At 38.0% G+C, this 21,679-nt stretch overlaps 1 long non-coding RNA gene across 6 annotated transcripts in view; it reads left to right on the plus strand.

The window, feature by feature from the left end:
• Positions 1 to 21,679, plus strand: part of LOC123586025 — a 43,347-nt gene that overhangs the window by 2,635 nt on the left and 19,033 nt on the right. For 5 of the 6 annotated variants that reach the window (XR_006706547.1, XR_006706548.1, XR_006706549.1 and 2 more), the window contains 2 exons: positions 8,155 to 8,361; positions 21,319 to 21,392. This is a non-coding gene — a long non-coding RNA (uncharacterized LOC123586025). The remainder of the gene's footprint in view (positions 1 to 8,154; positions 8,362 to 21,318; positions 21,393 to 21,679) is intronic. The other variant, XR_006706550.1, reaches the window with a different exon arrangement.

A 21,679-nucleotide genomic window follows, 5' to 3' on the forward strand; every position in this document is an offset into this window, starting at 1 on the left:
TGGGACGCTGCGACCGCGGACAGGGCAGGGGATGGGGGCCTCCGGGGCTCGCACCCCACGCGCCCCTGCGCGCGCGACTCCCAAACTTCATTAGACACACACACACACACACACACACACACACACACACACACATTCTCTCTCTCTCTCTCTCTCTCTCTCTCTCTCTCTCTCCTCCCTCTCTCTCTCTCAGCAAAAAGGGAGAGAAAATAAAACACAAATACCGCCAAAGCAATGCCCTTTAACCAGTTGAAAAAAATTTTTTTTTATTTTAATGAGTCAAAGTAATTACTATCGGACCAGAGATTTGTTTACCAGGGAGCTTTAAGGAGAAATGTAAGTTAGAGTAATGAAGAGTTTTTCTCTGCTTCATTTATTCTGCTGTGAACAAGAACGCATTTTAATGGCGAAATACGGGGCCTGAGCAAATATGCAGATGTATGTAAATAAAGGGTGCCTGGCAGTGTGCACACCCCGCTTGGCCCAGCCTATTTCAAAGGAAGGATTGCACTCTGGACCCACCGGCACCTATTTAGGCTGGTATCTTTCGCTTACACACTCAGGAGAGAAAACCCAGGGCATGGAAGATGGCAGCGGTTAGTTGAGTCAAAGTAAACTTTCAAATGAGAATAAGTGATGGGTACAGGGGTGATAGTGGGGATCTGATTCTAGCCTTTATGTAATATTTTTGAATATTTTATCAGAATTGCATAAGTTCAATGTAATAGCTTTAAGAAGACTTAGGGAAAAAAACCTTTCATCTTGCAAGTCTGTTGAATTATCTTTCTTGAAGCACATTATGATGAATTTTAAAACCCCACTACAGATCTCATTAGAATGAAATATACTTGGTATTTTCTGGTGCAAAATTTAAGGTGGCTGATTCTCATTTGAAAATCTAATTATCTCTTTCCAATATTACAGATGTGAATATGAGTGACACTTTCATTAAAAGATAATTAACTAAAACTAGGAATAGACATACTTTTAAATACCCCCTACTGAATATCTGAATATGGAATATATATATATATATATATATATATATATATATATATATATAGTTCCTTGCTATTCAGATTGTATCTTGATACACTGCTATACCACAGGTCACAAATAGACACTATCTATATAATATTTCAAAAATAGGAATTCTAGAGAAGGTGAAAGTAACAAACCAAACAAGCTAAAAAACAGGAAATACTTTCAATGTCCAGGTTTCTGGACAGGTGAGGCATTAGCTGCTTTTGAGTTGACAGGCCTTTGAAGTTTTGGATCGCCAGGATCTGCTTCAAAACCTTGTCTTAGGCCTTAAGCACCAGATCTACCAAATACCAACAGGAAGGTTTATCGCAGAAGCACTAAGAACAACAGAGGCTGCAAACATGTACCTTTCAGGGCCTGAAACCTCCTGTTATCAGGGAACATTTGGAAAATCCTACAACTGATGCAAATGGCATTAAAAACCAAACAAGACACCTGGGAGGATAAAAGCATAGTCCTCAAAAGAGCAGACCTAGGCCCAAATCAGGAAAGCTAGATGCCTACAACAGCTGGCTAAGGTTACAATGAAAGTCCAGAGCCTTGGAGTAGAGAATACAACCTAGATATGGTCTTTATTAAGAGAAAAAAAGCAAATCACCACCTTAGGAATCTGAAGTCGATGTATGTACTAGTATAGTATAAACCAGGGCTACTAAACGCTAACAGAAAGAAAATCATCTACCTCTCCAAAGACTGCATTCTATTTTAAACTTACTAGGGAAGAAATCTGCTCAAAGTGTATGGCTTTCTAAGATTTTCAAGTTACTTTGTTTACAGTCTTACCTTTGCATAGTAACTGTATCATTGGCGTGCTGATTGCACCTCAGTTGAGTTTATCCATGTGCTTTAGGAAATATACATGGCCACGGTGGTAAAATTTTAATTCTCTGTAACTTGCAAGTGAAGGAGGTGTTTATGTAGCATTGCTGTTTACAGAAAAACACCCCAGAGAGCAAAAATTCTGGCTTTAAAAAACTATTTGAGGTGTGTGTTGGGGAAGGGGGTGGGGGCTTTTAAAAAGACTGAGGGGAAATGAAGGCAGGGAGACTTTCAGGTTCAAATCAGAAAAGATCAAGCCCTTTGCGGGAGAGGGCTCCATGTACAAGCTCACTGATGGAAAAACCATTTCCTGCGATTTCAGACGGGTAAATGCGTATGATGAAGGAAACACCTGAGAACAATAAGTCTGTTTCAGGCTCAGGTGAAGAAAGGGGTCTATTTCTGGCATGGAAGAATAGGGAAATGATGATCATTTCGTTTTCAAGTTCTCCTTTATTTCTTTTGCCTTTTTCTCCCTGAAACATCATCAATAACATTAATGTCATTAATGTCAAAACACCAAGCGTCAAATCAGGAAAACCATTTTAAAAATTTGGTGGCTATTTCTCCTCTACGTCCCTATCCCTCTCTTTTCTTGGAAAATACATCTCTCTTCTCTCTCTCTCTCTCTCTCTTCTCTCTCTCTCTCTCCCCCCACTCGGTGGGGGGGGGGGGAAGCAGTTATTGAATTCTAAGTAAGAAAACAAAAGGAAGGAGGATTTGTAAGAGGAGCGCCCACTTTTGCAATCCCTTCTGCTAGCGAGTATTCCCCTCCTAGGCTGTGTGTGTGTGTGTGTGTGTGTGTGTGTGTGTGTATGTGTGTGTGTGTGTGTGTGTGTGTGTGTGTGTGTGTGTGCTTTTTAATCATCTCTTTCTCATCCTCTTTTCACCTCTTTCCTAAGAAGAGAAGCTGGGGTGAGGGTCGGGGGTTAATGGGCTGAGGGGATGGGGCAGAGAGGGACGAGCAAGGAGTCAAGAGTTTCCTCCAGGGCTCGGCCTCGGAGCGCGCCCGCGCGAGGAGGGTAGCTGGGGAGAAGCGATGGCAGGTCTGCTTGGGGTGGGCCTAGAGGCGCGGAGCGCAGCGCCGCGGGCAGGGGCGCGGCGAGGCGGGCGAGCCCGAGCCCAGCCCGCGGGCTGCTCCGGGGCGAGGGCGCGATCGGCCCGGCTCGCCCGGGCTGCGCCGCGGCCCTTGGAGCCCTCCTCCTCCGCCCCTCGCTCCAGGAAACCCAGCTGCTCCTCTCGGGTCTCTGCGGACCCCTTGCCGTCAACCTTTGACCCTGCCCCCCCCCCACGCCCCATTCCACTGTCCCTAAACTCTGCGCGAACCCGCCGCTGCCCTCCAGGAACGTTTGGCTACTTTTTATTACAAAGTGAAAGGAGCAGAGGTTTCCCTGCAGTACCCAGAACTTTCCCTACACCCTCTCCCACACTCCAGGGCCACCCCAGCCGAGCCGAGCCTACTCCGGGGCGCTCGGACCCTGACGCCGAGCCCCGAGCTGGGGGAGAACCCAAAACGGACACCAGGTGGTTAGGTGTTGAGTGGCGGAGGCAAGGAGTAATTAATACTGAGACAAAAGGTAATTTCCACTTCCAGACTTTTCCTTGGCGGGTTTTATTAACCAAATCTATAACGTGGACACTCTGGGCTTTACAGCCTCTTTAAGGAGTCTTCCGCTGTCTGTCCCCCGGTCACCCCGCCCTGCCCTCAGCAGTTCACTAGCAAATACCCCACCTCCCTCTGCCTCACGTCCCGCCAGCTCTAGACCAACCCCAGCCCAAGGGGAAAAGGTTCCCAGTCTTTTGACCGCGCATCCGGGGTCTATAGATGAGCTCAGTTTGAAACGAGGTATTACAAGATTTCAGTGTTAGGAACCCTTTATATCACCACAGACACTTTCAGATCCTCAGCCCCCTCCTCCTTCCTTTTTTTTTTTTTTTTTTTTTTTTTTTGTTGGGTCTTCTCCACCCGGGGGCTATTTAACAAAGGCAGTCTGTTAACTAACATTTTTAACTCAGCAACTCCTTTCCAAACACACTTAAACTTGATACCAATGTCTGTCATTTTGTGAGTGGGGAGGTGGGCTCTGTGTGTGTGTGTGTGAGTATGCGTGTAAAAGCGAGACGTGAAGTTTGTCAGTGAATGGGAAAGTGAAGGGCTTATTTGGGAAGGTGTCACAAACATATTTACAGTGAAATAATTCAAGAAATAATGTGGAAGAGTGCCAAATCTCATTACTATTAAAAAAAAAAAAGTATAGTTTTCTTGAGAACTCACGGGGGGGGGGGGTAAAATATGTCCTAACATCCAGAATGGACACTGTCTTTGATGGTGAGAGTGAGGTAGATGAAATGAAATTCATAAAGGAAAGACATTTTAAGTGTGTGTGTGTGTGTAGCATTTGTGGGCAGTTAAAATCTGTCGTTCGATGATTCCCTCCCCTCCCCCAACCTGGCTCTTATCTCCTTTGTGGTCTTTTTTTGTCATTAAATGCCCCTATCTTGATCCCGGTCTCAATCTGTACTTCCATATTTCTGTATATTTCTCTCTTTCTAACCAAAGTCCGTTTTTGGTTTTTACTTTGCAGTAAATGTTTTACCTTTTTTCTCTGGAGGTTCTGACCTGCTTTTGAAGTGTTGGGGTGGGGGGTGCGGTCATTATTATGTAAAGTTAGGCACAGGTAAGGTCAGGAATGGGGAAAATGGGAGGAGTTATAGACGGTCTGAGGAGGGAAGAATTAAGGGAGGAGAGAAGGGATAGGGGGAAGGGGGAGGGAAAAGTCAGACACCCTCTGGCCTTTCAGAGGTCAGGGCTCAGACAGTGCTGTGACCTTCTTTCCCTCTAGGCAACCAGCCCAGTGTTTATAAACAAAATCAGGCGGGACTCTACCCAAACAATAGCACTTCACCAACTTCACAAGCACATCAACAGCTCTTATGCAAATTAATGAGGACTCCTTATCACTTACCACTACACCCCCCACCTCCCTCAGCACCAGTATACTCACTGCCTGCCCCCAAACCCAGGATCACAAGCACACCCTTCTCAAAACACATGGAGATATTTCCAGCAAACATATCCAACAAAAATTTTACATTTCATCTGGGGAATAGCTGTAAGAGACAACGACGCAGATGGGAAAAGATAGATAAGTGGGAAAAGAAAGAACTGAGATTTCACTGAATAGACGATAAAGTTGTGATCTTTTTAAACCTAAAACATCTATATCTAGTCAAAACAGTGCTGTTTAGACAATGTACTAAACACTGGCTACCGAATAGAATTATTTGAAAACAGGACAATACATTCATCTCAACATCCACATTTCCAAGACAAAAGTGCAGATCTTTATAACTGAAGAAAAGCCACCACCTCTGTATGTAACATCCCTAAATATTAGACACAAAAGCACCATTAAATCCTGCAGCAAACAAACAGCCCATCTGATCTAAGTTACAAAAATGTATAATTAAATCCATCTTCAATTACAAAAGGCAGCTAGCAGAAACTAAATCAAAGATTTTGAAACAAATGTTGTTTGCCAAGGTACAGAAATGATAGCTTTACATTATATTGTAACCAAAATTCCACTTCAGGAATAAATTACAAGATAGCAAGAAAAAAAAAAAAAAGGTGAAAGAAAAAAAAAAAGAATTAAATGATTTCAAACTTTTGCTTTAAAATGATTATTAGTGAAAGTCTAAGAGAAAAATGTTAAAGAAAATATACCTCAGAGCAAAAAGATCATCTCCTTTTCTTCTTTGTCTATCAGTCCCCTGTTAAAGCATATGGAAAATGTTTTCAAAATGCCCAGATTTGGCACATTGTCATTGCAAAGAGAGGAGCGCAGTGATGCTGTTAGAGAAAATGGGAAATAAATTCAGGATTGGGTGCTGCCTCCTTCAATGCGGATTTATCTAAGTTTAATTTAATATTCCGCAATCACTGAATGATCGCATATAATTCACAGAGATTTTAAAGGGCTTTATTTAAATACCTTGAGCAACAAGAGAATGAAATTTAAACCATTGCAGCCATTGCTTATATTTTTTATTTTCCTATTAGAAGAACTTTAACTGACAATTTCTAATAATAAAAGGAAAAACGATAAAGGTTTGGATTTTTTAAAGGGAGAATGTTAAAAGAAAGCATTAGCTTTATTAAAATCATTCTGAACATAAAATCAAAAGGCACAAAATGGTTGTTTGTAAAACACTAAACCTTTAATCGATTTTATTGGCATTCCGATCGATTAGATAAACGGAAATCTATAGCAAACATCAAAGCATTTAAAACATTTTCTCTATCTCATTTATAAACAAAACTTTTCTTTTCAGCAGAAAAAAAAATGATTATCAAACGACTAACAGGAAATTCTTCAGATATCAAATTACGATAATAAAATTATTTCCACATGGAAAGGGATAATGACAATGATGGTAGTAATTACAATAATGAATAATTCAACAACCCTTTGACATGTATGTTAGAACCTCCAGCAGAAACCGCTCTAAAGGGGGGTACTTTAAAATAAAGACTTTATTTTTTTAAATTGAAGTATAGTTGACAATACTTTCTTTTTAAGGGAAATGTTTTTTAGAGATAACTCTAGGGGAGTAGCTTAGGTGTGGCTGTAGGACTGGTGTTAATTTCCCTGCGGTTGCAAAGGAGTCATTTTCTTCGTCGGCGTTTCCCTTCCAAATTGATACTTCTTATTAGCAAAAATTAATATGCAAATGTCAGCGAGCCCTACCAGGTTTACAAACTTGTATCCGGACCTGTCTTCTACTTAATCTAAAAAGGCGATTCTCAAAATAGAGAAGGGGGCGAGGGTTAGACTCCCCAAACCTGGAAGTGATCACACATGTGATCTTTTAAGTGAGGGAAAATAATTTATTTTGGAGATGTGAAAACTGCTATCCAGAGAAATGCAGCAATCAGAGCTTGTGGCATTTTCGCTGCAGCAAGAGGAAGTGTTGCTGTAACGGGTATTCTGTTTATTTGTTAAAGAAAATCAATGGAAGTGGCTGTAAAGTAGTTAGTGAGGCGTGTGTTTGGGACTCGCGGTGAATCGTGAAGGCTGACCCAGCGGCTCTCCTCCTGGCCAGAAAAGTCCCCGCATCGCCCCGAGCCGGGGCACGGGCGGTGCGACACCTGGCTTCTAACTCGCGGGGGCTGCCCCGCGGTGCTCTCGCCGACCGCCTGAGTCGCTCGGGTTCTCTGCTCTCGCTGCCCTCTGTCCTAGCAATTGCCCCTTGCAGTTGACGGCGGTGGCCTTCCCACGCCCCCCGCCGCAGCACACACCTTCTTCCTCCTCTTCTCCAGCTGACTCTGGTCGCTCCCTCCTCTGCGCTACAGGTCTGAACTTCTGTACCTCTCCCCCTGCCATTGGAATCCCCCTCTTCCGACTCTCCAGGTCCCTTCGGTGAATCGCGGAATCTCTCTTTCCTACCCCGCCCCTCCCCCATTTCTCTCCCCTGCCAATTATTTAGCACCCGGGTCTTCTTACCCTCGCACTTCTATCCTCTCCTCCAGACATTCCAGAGAGTTCTCATCACACCAGAATGCACTCTTTTTCTCCTCCTCCTACTCCCCTTGGATTGGGGAGTGGGGGGGGGGGTTGGATTTTGAGTTGAACTCCCAGGGGTTTTATTCTATTCTTTTAACAGCTTTACTTTGCCTTTTCTTCTTTGCGTAACCTTCACCTACCTACTAATTTATAACAGAAGCGGTTTCTTTCCCTTTCATTTCCTAGTTTACAGTTTCCGTCTGGGGTTGTGCCTTGCACATGCCCCCCTCTGCCTCCCCCCCTCTCCCGGGCCGCCCCCACCGGCCGCCGGCCCAGGCAACTATTTTCATTTACTCGGTTGCGGTCTCACTGCACTTTCTCTCCTCGGAATAAGTTAGTTTTCCACGATTTGAAGTTCTCCGTACAGCGCCTCTTTATTTGTCAAACTGCCTCGCTGCCCAAATAAAGGGTGGGATGGGGGGGAGGAGGTGTATCGCCCACCTAAGTCCCCTTTTAACAACCACCTACTCCCAGTCCCGCCACCCGGCCAGGTAATGTCTTGGGGGGAATAATAACGAATTCTGGAAGGTTTTTCTTCTCAGCGCGTGCAGATTGCTCATGAGTTATTCCCGGGAGGGTCTCAGACCCCTCCCTTGTATCTCCTGGCTTCGAGTGGTCACCGTTTCAACCTCCCCCACCTCTCTCCTTCCTCCCTCACTGGCCGTCCGGGCTGCGGGAGGGGAGCGCAGTCTAAAGACCTCGTCCTCTGGCTTCTCGTTTCTAGCTGCTGCAGCTGCCGCTGAAATTCGCTGTGGCCGCTGCCTCTTCCCGCTTTAATCCCAGACCTCCAGTCATTGGGCAGCTCCTCAGAGGCAAGAAGTCAACACCATGGCAACCCGACAAGCCTATCAAATCACCGGCTGGCGTGACAGCAGCAACACTGCAGGCTGGAGTGGGCTGGGCAGAGGAGCCGAGTGGCCACTACGCTCAGGTACACAGTCTGGGAGCGGACAGCAACTGACAGCCTCCACGTTCTGGCTACACGGATGTGCACCACCCAGTTCGTACCCCTACCCTACGTCCCCTAGGTCTAGAGGAGGAGAAGGAAGAGGAGGAGAAGGGGAGGAGGAGGAGGAGGAGGAGGAGGAGGAGGAAGAGAAGGGGAGATACATGTATGTAGGATTGGAAGAGCTTCGGAAGAGAGTCTCAAGCTAAAAGTATTCGAAACCCTAGACGTTGTAAACTAAAGACGCCTCGTGCCCCAGCAGTAGATGAAACCAAGTCACTGAGTAGACTCAGAACCAAAGTTAAAGGGTTTGCACAAAGGTGTGGGGATTTTCTTCACCAGTTCTGTCCCTTGCTTGAACAAAATGAATGCAACATTGTGTTCTGTAGTTCCAAAAGTATCAAAGAAAATGTTACAGTTTTAACTTTTACTGTCTGCCAGTGTCTAAGTCTGCCAAAAAAAAAAAAAAAATATGGCTCAACATCAATTTCAGCTATGCTAATTCACTGCCTTCGAAATGATCTAAACTTTATCTGAAACTGCCTCTTTGCCTTGTTCTTTCCTAAAATGTGTGTTATGTGCGATGTGTGCTCTAGATTTTCTCTAAAGAGAAGAAACAGAGGACACTAGGTAATGGTAACTGGGAATTCTGTGTATTCCTCTTGGGCCTACTTGGTCTTTGTTTTTCCCAATTTTCCTTCAACTCCCAAGTAGGCAAAAAGAAGACTGGACTTTCACTGATATTCAGAGCACTTTGCTAATTTACATGGGATAGTTTGAAACTGCATTTTTCTTTTTCTCTCTCTCTCTTTTTTTACTTTAAAAGCAAACAGTGGTTTTGAGAAACATGAGACATAGTTCTCATCGGCTTATACAAATATTCGAACAATAATATAGAATGCTATCATTGACCATCTATCATCACCCTCTATCACTCCTCTCATAGCTGATTTCTGAATTTGAGAGCACAAGTTTGTCTGTTGAAGTTCCATAGGGCAGAAAGAGAAATCCATTTGATAATGAAGTTAGTGTGTCATATTGAGGGACTCCTGTATGAATCCTAAAATCTACCTTTAAGTCCACTCCATATAAATACAATTCACTAAATAAATCATTTTCATATTGATCTAACATTTTTTATGAAGAGGCTCTCAATGTGTAAGTATTTAAGTTATACTTGGCATGCATAAAGTACTAGAGAGCTGGAAAGGTTTCTCCAAACAGCAATTGAAATATTAAGCAGAATTGGATACACAGCCAATTTTTGTGGCTCTAAAGAGAAATTCAAAGAAATATTGAACTTCATTTCCTTACTTTCTCTATTTTTCATTGTTGATGGATCCTAATATTAAAACAGTACATTTTCAAAATATATTATATACCAAAAAACGAGTATAATAACTGACATTGGAGAAACAGGTCATGATATACTAGAGAAAACTTTTGGATGCACCGTGATTTTCCCTGCGCTGAAACTCTAATAACATTCTGGTAGCATTTTGTTTTTCTGGGCTACTCTTCAGAGTCGTTCAATGAAGAACCGTCAAGCACAGAGAGCTGAAATTTGGTTGTATTTTAAATGGTTACGTCGGTGCTAAGTTATTGATATCCTTAAATATTTCTGGCTAATTCACATTACATCTGACCTGTATGGAGTGTTTACAGTGGGAAATGTAAGAAGAAACACAATACTACAATTTTAAATTAAAATGCATATATTTAAGCTGTTATCTCTCAGGATAAAACTTGACAGTTTCAGTGTTTTTAAAGAGAAGTTAAATGAAGAATACAAAAATCTTTCAGTACATGTTGGCTTCAGTAAGAATGAATGAACACAGGAAATATGATAACATTTTAAAGTTCATTATTTAATAAATGGTGTATCCTCAGTTATTAAAAACTTTTAAATACTTTAGGATCTATGATGCTATTTGTGAACGGATGTGTAGTTATACTCCTCAAAGACATGAACAGATACCATCATTCAAATGTGCATCTATATGTCATATTTCTAATGTCAAAAATTTTAAATGAGATGAAGTTAATAAATTAATACATTACATCTAAACAAAAGCGAATACCTAAATATTCTATTAGATCCTTTAAATTTCTTAGAAATTGTTTTTTATCATAATCTTATGGATTTTTGAAAATTCGGACAATTTTCATATATACTATACAGAGGTTTATTTTTTAATCACAGATCAATTTTAGTGTCTACCCTGAAAAATACCCTGAGATTATACAATATTTGACTGTCTGTTTAAATACAGGCTTATGTCCATGCCACACACATGTTGCTGTTAGCTCTATGTTCAAATCTTAACATTTAAAGCTATTTTCTGTACTTTTAGTGTTTTCAGTATGGATGCTCTTGGAAGACAGAAATTTTCCTTCTTTAGCTAATAAAAATAAGACAGTGGAATTAAATGTAGTTGAAATGCTGAATTAAAAGAAAAATCAGTGCAAGGATGCCTTGCTCATTTTCTGCAGAATGGATACTATCTCCATAGAGTTCGTTCTTGACCTTACCTGAGTAAGTACTTTAACTTAAAGTATGAGATGCACCTAGAGGGGTAATACATTGAGCTTAATAGGAAGACAGTTAATAACCTTTTTTCATCCTCGTGCACTATCAATCATGGCTGTCACCAGTCTGCTGAATCAAAGCAAAAGTGTTCTTCACAGATGACTGATTAGAAACGCAAAATCACAAGATCCATCTTCATGGTCACTTTTATTATAGTCATTTTTAAACTGACAGCAACCTGCTCAGTTTCAGCACACTGGGCATCACAAATAGTGTCACTCAGTGCAGCTAAGCATGAGAAGAGGTTGGTTGGATTATACTTAAAAATAATTAGGCCCTCAGCCCTTTGTGGAACCAAGAAAAAGGTGTTCCTCTTTCCATGCCCCCATTCCCTCCTCCCATAACTTGCTTTGATTCTATTGCATCATTAGCTTACCATCTTGAAGGGAGGCAATGCAAGATACAGTTTTATCCTCGTTCATTATCTAGGAATTAGGGAATGGATATGTCCACTCGAGAGTCACAGATAACTTTTTGCCTACTGCTTTTTGTCAACATCATGACAAATAACATTGCTACCCTTATAGTTAAGTTAAATAAGACTCTTTTTACGTAGAAATAGGTTTGTGGACTAAAGACTTCAGGAAATCTAGGTAGCTAGGTATTAGTAAATGATTCTTCATATAAGGACTCTTCTCAGTTGAAGGCATTTAATAGCATCACCTGAATGCTGTAACATTGGAATTACTGAGGTTATAACTCTCCAAATGCATAATGTTAAAGGTGGTCAAGATATTAACTATTAAGTAGCGATATAAATTCCCGATGTGCAACCCTGTATTATCTCCTTTTCATCTCTACAGTATTGAAAAATGACAAATTTGAAAAACCAACAAGTAGATGTACATAAAAATCTTTCAACTAGAGGGTTTGAAACAGTTCTGTCTGAATCAAAGGGTAAGGAACTTTGTCTTTACTTAAAGTCTTAATTTTTATGTTACAAAGATGGCCCCTTCAGATCTATTTCATGGCATTTCCATACATGCCTTTAGAATATTTTATGATACTATAGGGTACTAATGATACAAATATTTACATGAAAAAAATTTTTAATAGAACAATTTCAAAATAATGTTGTGATTCTTGTGCCCATTTTATAGGGTTCTTATTTCATATTCAGAAAGGAAATTTCAGTTGGAGTTAAATTTTAATTTAGGAAATTTAACTTAAGTGCCCTATTTTAAATGTGTATAGAGTCAACATTTTCTTTCATCCCAAATGTTCATTTTCTTGTTAATAGCAGAACACACACACATACATAGAAAGAGGAAAAGGAGAGAGAAAAATTTTCAACAATATTTCTTTATATAACATAATACCTTCATATTCATTTCCAAACATGGTAATATTCTACCTTTAATATCTCTTTGTGAAGCTACCAGTTTTTTCCCTCTTTCTCTCTCTCTCTCTACACACACACACACACACACACACACACACACATCTGTATTGCTTTATTTTAGATTATGAGAATGCTTTTCTCTGCACAAAATCATAGACAAGATATACATAATGATATATTTGCATTTATACAGGTTATATAATTATACATATATAATGGCATGTCTGTATTTTCTACAAATATAGATACATAAATACACTCTTTATGTATAATAAGGCTAATATTAATTTCCTTAAATATTATACTTTATATATTTCTAGAGATACATGTACTTAAAATAAAGAAGTTATGAAATATCAGAGTTAACTATCCAGTTTGATTTTATAGTTTTAGCTAAATTAGATTGTCTTAGATTTGGATAGATGTATGCATGAGTTGATATTTTAAAATAATTCCACCATATAAAAATTGATAGTGGCAATACTCATTGATACATTGTTCAATATGCAAAATTTGGATTAAATGAAACGTTTATCTATAATCTTTAAAAACTATATAATTATATAGATGACAATGTAAATCACCTTAACGGGTTCACATTCAGTTTACTTTAACAATAAAAGCATAATTTCTCCTGACACAGTGTGCATATACATGCACACATGGGGGAGAGGTCTTTATGAACTTTTGCATAAGTTCATACTTTAAAAAATGATAGTGTCCCATAGAATTCAATATTATTGCTTTTAAATTTGATTTTTAGTGTGAAAGATTCTTTCTGCCAGAATATTTAAGGAAGAGAGATTTATTTGAAATATCTGGACTCAGTGTGGCACTTTTTGCTACTAAAACTAATTCAATGAGATGATATGCGTGATATTTGGCATCATCTTGGTAAATCTATGCACACAGTCACAATGGATCTTGCATATGAATTTTTAATGTGCATCATAAATATGAGCACTTATAAGGCTTATAAAAATTGTAGATCTAGAATCATGTTTTCCTCTATAGATGGGTCTTAATAAACTGGAAAACAATTTTTCCTTTATATTTTAGAGATTTAATAAAAGCTACTTTTTAAAAAAATTTGTCTGCTTTGAAAGTTACTGTGGAAAATCATTGTTTGGAAATTTTATATTTTGCTATAATTTGAAAACAAAGCTCACATTTAAAACTTCATGGATAACTTAAAAAGTTTTTTTTTTTTTGAAAAAAATATTGGCATCTTAATTTACCTGAAATGCTCATCTGACTATTTTGTTACTGTTTTTTGTGCATTTGCTTCATTGAGAATGTTCTTATATTTAAATGAATATATAAAGCATACAGTTTTATTTAATATAAGAATATCATATAATAAATGGACTAGCATGAAATTCTTATAATTCAGTTGGTAGAGATATACTTAACAGATAAAAACATATCCATCAAGGAATATTTTGAACAACAAAGACTAATGATGTTCATACATTTTCAGTTTGGCTGGAATTTGTATTTGTGCGTTACATGGAATATATGATGTATGCACACATATACACAATTACACCTAAATACTATCGTGTCTCGATTATTGACTTCTCTAAATGGTAATATGCTGTCACACACAAATATTACAATTATCTTTGCCATGCCTGCATTTATGCAACCTGAATATGCAATTATGGCATTTCTCTCTTTCCTGGAGTATGATTTTCCCTTGGTACTGGAGTTGTTCTTTGTTGAATCTCTGTGATAAAAAAAAAAAAAAGCTGTTATATGATTGTCAGTTTGCAATAAATGTGTGAGAAGATGTACGGTCAGGATAGACTGGCCATCTCTTGCCATGCCTTTTCTGCCTGGGCTTCAGGGCTCTAGTTCCCAACTAATGATATTTAAAGAGAAGATAAATGAAAGCAAAGGTCATACAAAAATCACCTTTAACATTTTATAGTAAAAAAGAGAAAATATTTAAATATTAGCAAGAATTTGTTATGTAATTCTATATTAATTGCTTTCCTGTATTAATTTTCAAAATGCTATTATTTGCTATCACTCATTTAAAATTGATACTTTGTTCAACTCTTACTTTTTACTTACAAAGAAGATACAGTCCTTAAAAATCACCAAAACTGAAATTATTATTTTCTCTACCATTCATATTCCCCAAACCTTTCTGTCACTCAGCCACTAAAGCTGAAAGATACATTTGACCACAAATAGACTACTTTGATCACTATGCTTTCTTCTTACCTTGAATTTCAGTTTACAAAGAAATATGCAAATAGATTTAATGACAACTTTTCAAAATGCACTCTAAGATGTTCACGATGTTTTCAAGTAAAAAATTTAGGATAGTAGGATATAAAGATCCCTTTTCTTGATAACTAGAGCTTTTATATGTAAACCCTCACTTATGTATTACACAACCACTGAAGAATTTTAATGTATTGCAGTTCATTTTGCAATATTTGCGCAAACATTCAGAGTAGTATTATGTTGCTTAGTTATTTCATTATATTATATTTCACATTTAGATTTTCATTTGAATTTTCCTGTTTTCAACATTTGGATATCATCTCATTAACTATCATAAACCAGTAGTTTAAGGAGGATAATTCTGAAATGTAAACACCCCTTCTAGGATTTTACAGTATTGCCATGGAAGAGAAAGAGGGGACTAGCATTACTTTCCCCCAAACATTTCCCTGTTATGATTATAAGAAAAGATCAGATGCTGTGGCAATTTTTTTCATATGTGATCTTTCTTTAGAATTATTTTCAAAGTCAACTGTCCTTAGACCTTATTTTCATCTCCAAAAAGCATTAAGTTGTACTTCTTTGTAAAATATTTCTTCATAACATATCTTAGTTTAATTCACTTTTAGCAAAAGAAACACCCAAACCCAATCTGGAGACCTCCTTCCAACATAATTTAGCTGGACCTTTTCTTAGTAAAGGTTTTCTGGTTTTCATTTTCACTTCATATTCTCAAATAAAAGATCCTTTGTTGTCTACCATTTGATTGGACTTAATGAAAAACACTCCATTTTAACTTAACAGTATTTCCTTTTGAATTTATTATATTTAAGAACACTGTCAAAAATCAAACATTTAATCTCAGGTTTTTATATTTCAACATATATTACTATCACATGGCTCAGTGAGGTGATGTAAAAAGTATACTGAAAAGATTTCAAAAAGGAAAGCAAAAGCGAAAAAACCCGGCTTGATTTTAATATGAAACTAAATACTATAGTTAATGTGCAGATTGGGTACGGCCGCCGACTGTAAGGGCTAACATGTGACAGGGTGCCAACAGCCGAATTGTGCAGTATTGACTAAATGAGGTTCACTGATTTGTATTGAGGCTAATATCTTCTTTAAACAATTCCGTGTAAATTGTGCGTATAAAGTCATTGGAAGCTATTTCTCAGGACAGCCTCGCTGGCTAGCTACCTGCTGGAGTGAGGAAGATAATCAATAGGAAGAAATAGAGCTGAGCATGAGCCTGGGAAGCTTCAGAGCAGTTAATGCTGATAAAAGTAGATGATGTCAATATTTGGGAATAGCACAACTCTAGGATAATAGACAAAAGAGAAGTGCATATGTTGTAGGGTGTTCAAACAGGGGCAAAATTAAAGCCTAAGTGGCAGATGATGCCCTGGGCTGCAAAAGACATTATTTGTTGCAGGTATGGTTAAATTTCTCCTGAAATCCAAACAGAGAGAGACGTTATATGAGAGAGGTTCCTAACTTGTACCAGAAGCTTAAATACCTGTTTCCATTTCAGTGGTCAATAGGTTCCTGCCGATGACTTAGTATAGGAAAGCCTGTCCTCAAAACGATTGGCAGGCATATATTTTTGCATACGTAATACCATGTGTCTCATTAAGAAATTGTTTTTAATTCTCTACATTGCTTCTGAGGTAAAAAAATAAAATAAAATAACATATAAAAGACAAAGTGAAAATAGGCTGTCACTCAAAGAGTGATACCAAAGACGCAAGCAACCCTAACTGTCTTTGCATACGCTTGTGATTATAGCAGACACCTTATTTTCTAGAGGTAGTAGACTTATTGGAAGGGAGGTAATGATATATTTTTACTAATTTAATACTGAAAATCAGTTTTCCTCTTGCTGTCAGGCGATGAAATTTTGTTCTTCTGTGCTGATCTTTCTGTTGATGTATTATGACATAGTCTGTCAACATGAACAGATATGTGAAAGGAGATTGGGTGACTGAGACGTACAACCTGCATAGAATTCTTCTTGAATTTTAAGTATGTTATCATGTTTGGGTCCAACAAGTATCGTTGTGCTTGCTTTAAAAGGCTGTATTTTGATAGAATTTAAGCCCGAGCAAAACAGGTGGACTATGACAAGCCTCTAAACCTGAATGAGTGAGCCAAATCCAAAACACATATTTCTGAACACCTTTTAAAGAGCTCTTTCACATAAGTCGATTCCTTTAAAAAACAAAACAAAACACTACTTGCAAAATATAAAAGTTTCTTTACAAAGAGGAGCAATCAGTTCACGCACGTGTGATTATCAAACATAGGCATTTTCTCCCAAATTAAACAATTCCACAACTGTTACATGCTTTTATTGTCACAGATGTTTTTATTGTTTGGTGTTAGATATCTGGATTATATCAAGCGTATGATTTCGAGGATAGGTAAAACAGCCTAGCCTGAGAGTTTTTTTTACTTAAAACCAAGCTAACAAATGTTACTAGAAAAGTAAGCATATTTATCTGGCACCTAACATTTTAAACATTGTTTTTACCCATAAAAATACTGAAATAAATGCATTTTACCACTGCTTTTCATTTTATGATTTTATCTGGGGGAATAACTATTTATTTTGAGAATAATTTTTCATCTTTCCCAAGTCACACATTGCAGTGACTAACCTGAGATGCAGGATTGCAATTAAAATCATTTCAAATCCCAAATATATGACCTTTGTAAACTTACTTACAAATAAAAATATTTGCTCAAAATAAAAATGTCAGTAGTTGTCATACATCCCCTCCTTTTATCTTAAATACAGAGAAATAAAGGATCTTTAGTCATTCCTGAATTCTAAAGAAGGCTTCGTTTCAAATAAAGTATGAATTTTGATTTAGAGACACAGAAAAAAAAATCCTTTAAGATCTATACTTCAACTAATTTGTTAATCTCGTGCTACTTTCAGCATTTGTCACACATATAGACCAGGAAATTGGCTCCATCGCATACTAGCTCTGTATTGAATTAAAAACCTCTACTGCAAAGAAGAGCATGATGTGGGGAAAGAATAAATTTAGTTCTTTCTTTAGCAATGCACATATATTTCCATACATTTCACATCCTAAGGGAGCCTATGAATGCATTCCATAAATACAAAACTATAAACTATAATTCCAGAAAAGGCAAAGGTTTATTTTTTTTCTGATTTTAATATACCATTTAAGTTTGAAGATAGAAAATTAAAGACTTTCACACATTTTATTTTACTTCCTTTTTAGTAGACACCTTCAGTGTTAGAAATACATCTATAGCAACGGATCTTCGTCGCCTCTTCCACTTGGATAACGTTAGCATGTTTAGATCAAAGCAAATTAAATATCAGTGGTAGCAAATTGAGAACAAAATGTTTTATGTCATTTGAATGTATGTTTGCGTTCAATTCACCAAAGTCCACCTTGGCTGATCTGGTAGACATTGTAGGCAAATTGCATGTGTGCACGTTGAAAGGAGTGTCCATTCCTATTTTCCTATTTCATGTTATAGACGAGCCGAAGAGGTATCTTTGAATGAAGTGTGATAATAGTGGGGTGTTTTTAAGCAAGATGGGCGCATTTCTATTAAGATTTTGTGAAAATGAAATATGCCCCACAGGTGAAGGAGATTACTAACTCGATATAGACTTGCTATACGTATAGTTCACTACGCTTTCGAGTATTTGAATGTGTGACTGCGTTCTGAGGAGACAGTGCAGTGTGGTAGATTTATGATGGCCTCACGGAAACAGAGCTAGCAAAGATTATGGCATACTTGTTTAGAAAAACGGTGAACTGAAGGCTCCTGATTTACACTGACATATATCTAGATGAAACCATAGTTTGCAAATTGCCTTGAGGAGTCATCTTTTATTAAGTGTTTGATAGGTATCAAAATGTCCACGTCTATTGTAAAACACATCACGAATGCTGATATTATATTTGCAAGGATTCTCTTTTATATCTGTAGGTTAAAAATATTTTTACTTATGCATTTCTATTTTCTAAATAACTGAAAAATTAATATCCAGTAAGAAAAATCATGTTATGCTAATAAATACATTTCATAATATTTGAAAACTAAAAGGTACAATGATATGAAAAAAAATTAAAATTTGACAGTAAATCTGCATATCAGTTAGGAAGTTCAAAGTCTTTAAGGCTTTTGCTTTTGGTGTTGGGTCTTTACATTTATGCTCTTATTCAAGGACTGTGCCTAAATTAGTCAACTTACAACCTGTCACTTCCTGACTCCTTCCTTTTTTAAGTGTTTAATCAACCTGGTCTTCCTTTGAAGGATGGGGCTATTTCTCTCTTATTTTATAAAGCCAGTGAAGATACTCTTGACTGAATTCAGAACTGAAATTGTGAGCATATATGTTCATAGACTTTTTTTCCTATGGGAAGTCTAATCTGCATATGATCAGAAATGACAGAATGCGTGATACAAACTTGTAATCATTCTGCTATACATTTCCAACTCCTGTGACTACTATTCTTTGCTGAGCTCCTTTTATTTTTATAATAGTCCATAGTGTCACCCTTCATATTTAGGAGAACCACGCCCCCCCCCCCCCCCCGAATTCCACAGTACCAATTTGGACACTCCTACTTAGTCTGAGACGTAAGTGTTTGGTGTTTGGGAAACACAATGAAATAACAGCTTTGAAATTGCTGGAATCACAGCTCGTTCCCAATCTTCATCCTGTTGCTTCCATCATCCTTGTATTTTATAGCTTAGGATTTTGGATGTTTAATGCTGGTATTGTGTAAAGTGGGTGTTCCTAGAAGTCACACTTATGAATTATTGTATGCCACAACTGCTTCAGGGCATAAAATTTCTCTAACAGACAGCAGCTGACAGATTGGAAGAAACTGGCTCAAAGTGTCAGATAACTTTTAACTGCTAGTGTGGAGTCTTGAAAGTATCTTTTGGGTCTCTGTTCTTAGGGATTTAGTAAGAACAAATGGAATGTATCCGAAACACATATTTCCACTATTGGCCTACCCTTTTTGTCATAGCTCAGGATACTTTTTTGGAAAAATAAAAACTGTTAAAAATACATAGCATGAGATCTACCCTCTTAACAAATTTTGACCATTTAGATGTCCCATGTAAGTGGAATCATGCAGTATTTATCCTTCTGTGACTACCGTATTTCACTTAGCGTATGTTCTCAAGGTGCATCAGGATACCTTTCTGTGTCTACTAGTATCCTACCTTCCTTGGAGGGTCCCAGTGAAGGGGCTCAGTTGAAATGTTCCACATGAAGTAAAACAGCTCATTTATGAAATGACTGCAGGAGACAGAAGGGGAGGGTCAGAACAGGAAAACTGATTCTCTTAGGTACAGAGAGCCTGGCGGTCACCACCTTCGTCATTGTGGACTGTTACTCACCATGTGCCAAGCGTATTGATAAGGGCTTTATTTACACTGTCATATCCATCTGCTGAGCTTCCCACTGGGGTAGTATTCTTATTATTCCCACTTTACAGGTGAAGAGAATTGAAGCACAGAGAGATTAAGTAACTTGCCCAAGTCTACAGAGCAGATCAGCACTAGAGACGAGATCCAGCTTTCTCTTCGAGCAGTTATGCTACTTTCCTAGTAGTTGCTTAGTTTAAAAAAAGTGTTCTTTCCAATGAATACAAAGGAGTAAAATATAGTCTATGTCAGTGAAGGAGAAACAGCTCTTCAGTCTTCTAAGAAATAAGAGATAGTACTTTTCACTCTTGGCCATAGTTAGCTGACTGTCTATCTATTTTGTTCTGAAGAAGGATAAATGTATTGGAGTTAGATATACAGCCCAGGGTGTTGATGTCAAGATGTTGGATGTGGCAGGTTTAATCTTTGAGGTTCTTTTGGTGAGAGGGTGTCTAGAGCCTTATAACCTCAATAGTATAAATTCATTCACAGGTTTGTGAAAGGGGCACACAGTTAGTAAAATCCAAGTATTCCATATGAAAGTATCTGTTTCCAAGGACATGTTTCTGTAACATTAATGGCAGTTGTTTATGGTATGCACCTTTCTAAGAATAGTCTTTAGTTGTGGTTGTTGCATTTACATATAATTGCACAAGGTAAAGAATAAACCTACAGTACTGCCAGAGAATGTATTGTTTTACTCCATAGATTGGGTGTAGTGCTTAACTTCCTATACTATCATTAACGATTGCTTTTATTATTTTCGTTGCATTCACTTTTATTCCAAAAAGGCATTCACTAAAAACTACTTGACTTATTTACTCATAAAGTTGTGGATTATGTAAAAATTGGTCAGATACAGGCATATACTCTTTTTTTTTTTTAGGTTTATTTATTTGTTTATTTTGAGAGAGACAGAGACAGAGCAAGTGGGGGAGGCAGAGAGAGAGAGAGAGACAGAGAGAGACACAGAGAGACACAGAGAATCTCAAGCAGGCTACGCACTGTCAGCACCGAGACTGATGCAGGGCTCTAACTCAAGAACCGTGAGATCATGACCTGAGCTGAAACAAAGAGTGGGATGCTTAACCAACTGAGCCACCCAGGTGCCCCATACTCTGTTGTGCTAATATAAATATTTTGCTGCAATAAAAAAACTGTGGGATTTATTTTTGTGTAGAGAATGCTCCACAGATAATAAGAGCTCAATAACAGTTAACTGAATAGCTATGTATTTGCTTTAATTAAAATCTTATTTAAACAAGCCATAGGTCTTTGGTCCCGGCATTGAGCATTCAGATTTAGTAAGTTAAAAATTATTATTTTTTCCCCCTAGGTTGCCATGACAACGAGGATTGGACAAATACAGTTTGCTGGCACCTATAATGGTGGAAACAGGATGTCAGAGAGGTACACAATTTTTATTAAGCAAACAACAGAGCAAAGTATATAAGACTGAAAGCATTAGAATTAGAGAAAAGGAGGGTTGAATTTTAGCTCCAGTCGATACGGTGTTATGACCTTAGACTAGTTATTAACCTCTTCACAAGAGTTTTCCTTTTGTATAAAGTGTGTATTATAATAACAGAGAGAGACACCTCAAGAGATGGGTTTTAAATATTCTGTGAAACAGCACAGGACTTGGCACTGTGAAAGTACTCAGTAACCATTACCTACCATGATTAATATTAGGGTAT

This window comes from Leopardus geoffroyi, chromosome C3, assembly GCF_018350155.1.
Source record: "Leopardus geoffroyi isolate Oge1 chromosome C3, O.geoffroyi_Oge1_pat1.0, whole genome shotgun sequence".
NCBI classification, from domain to species: Eukaryota; Metazoa; Chordata; class Mammalia; order Carnivora; family Felidae; genus Leopardus; species Leopardus geoffroyi.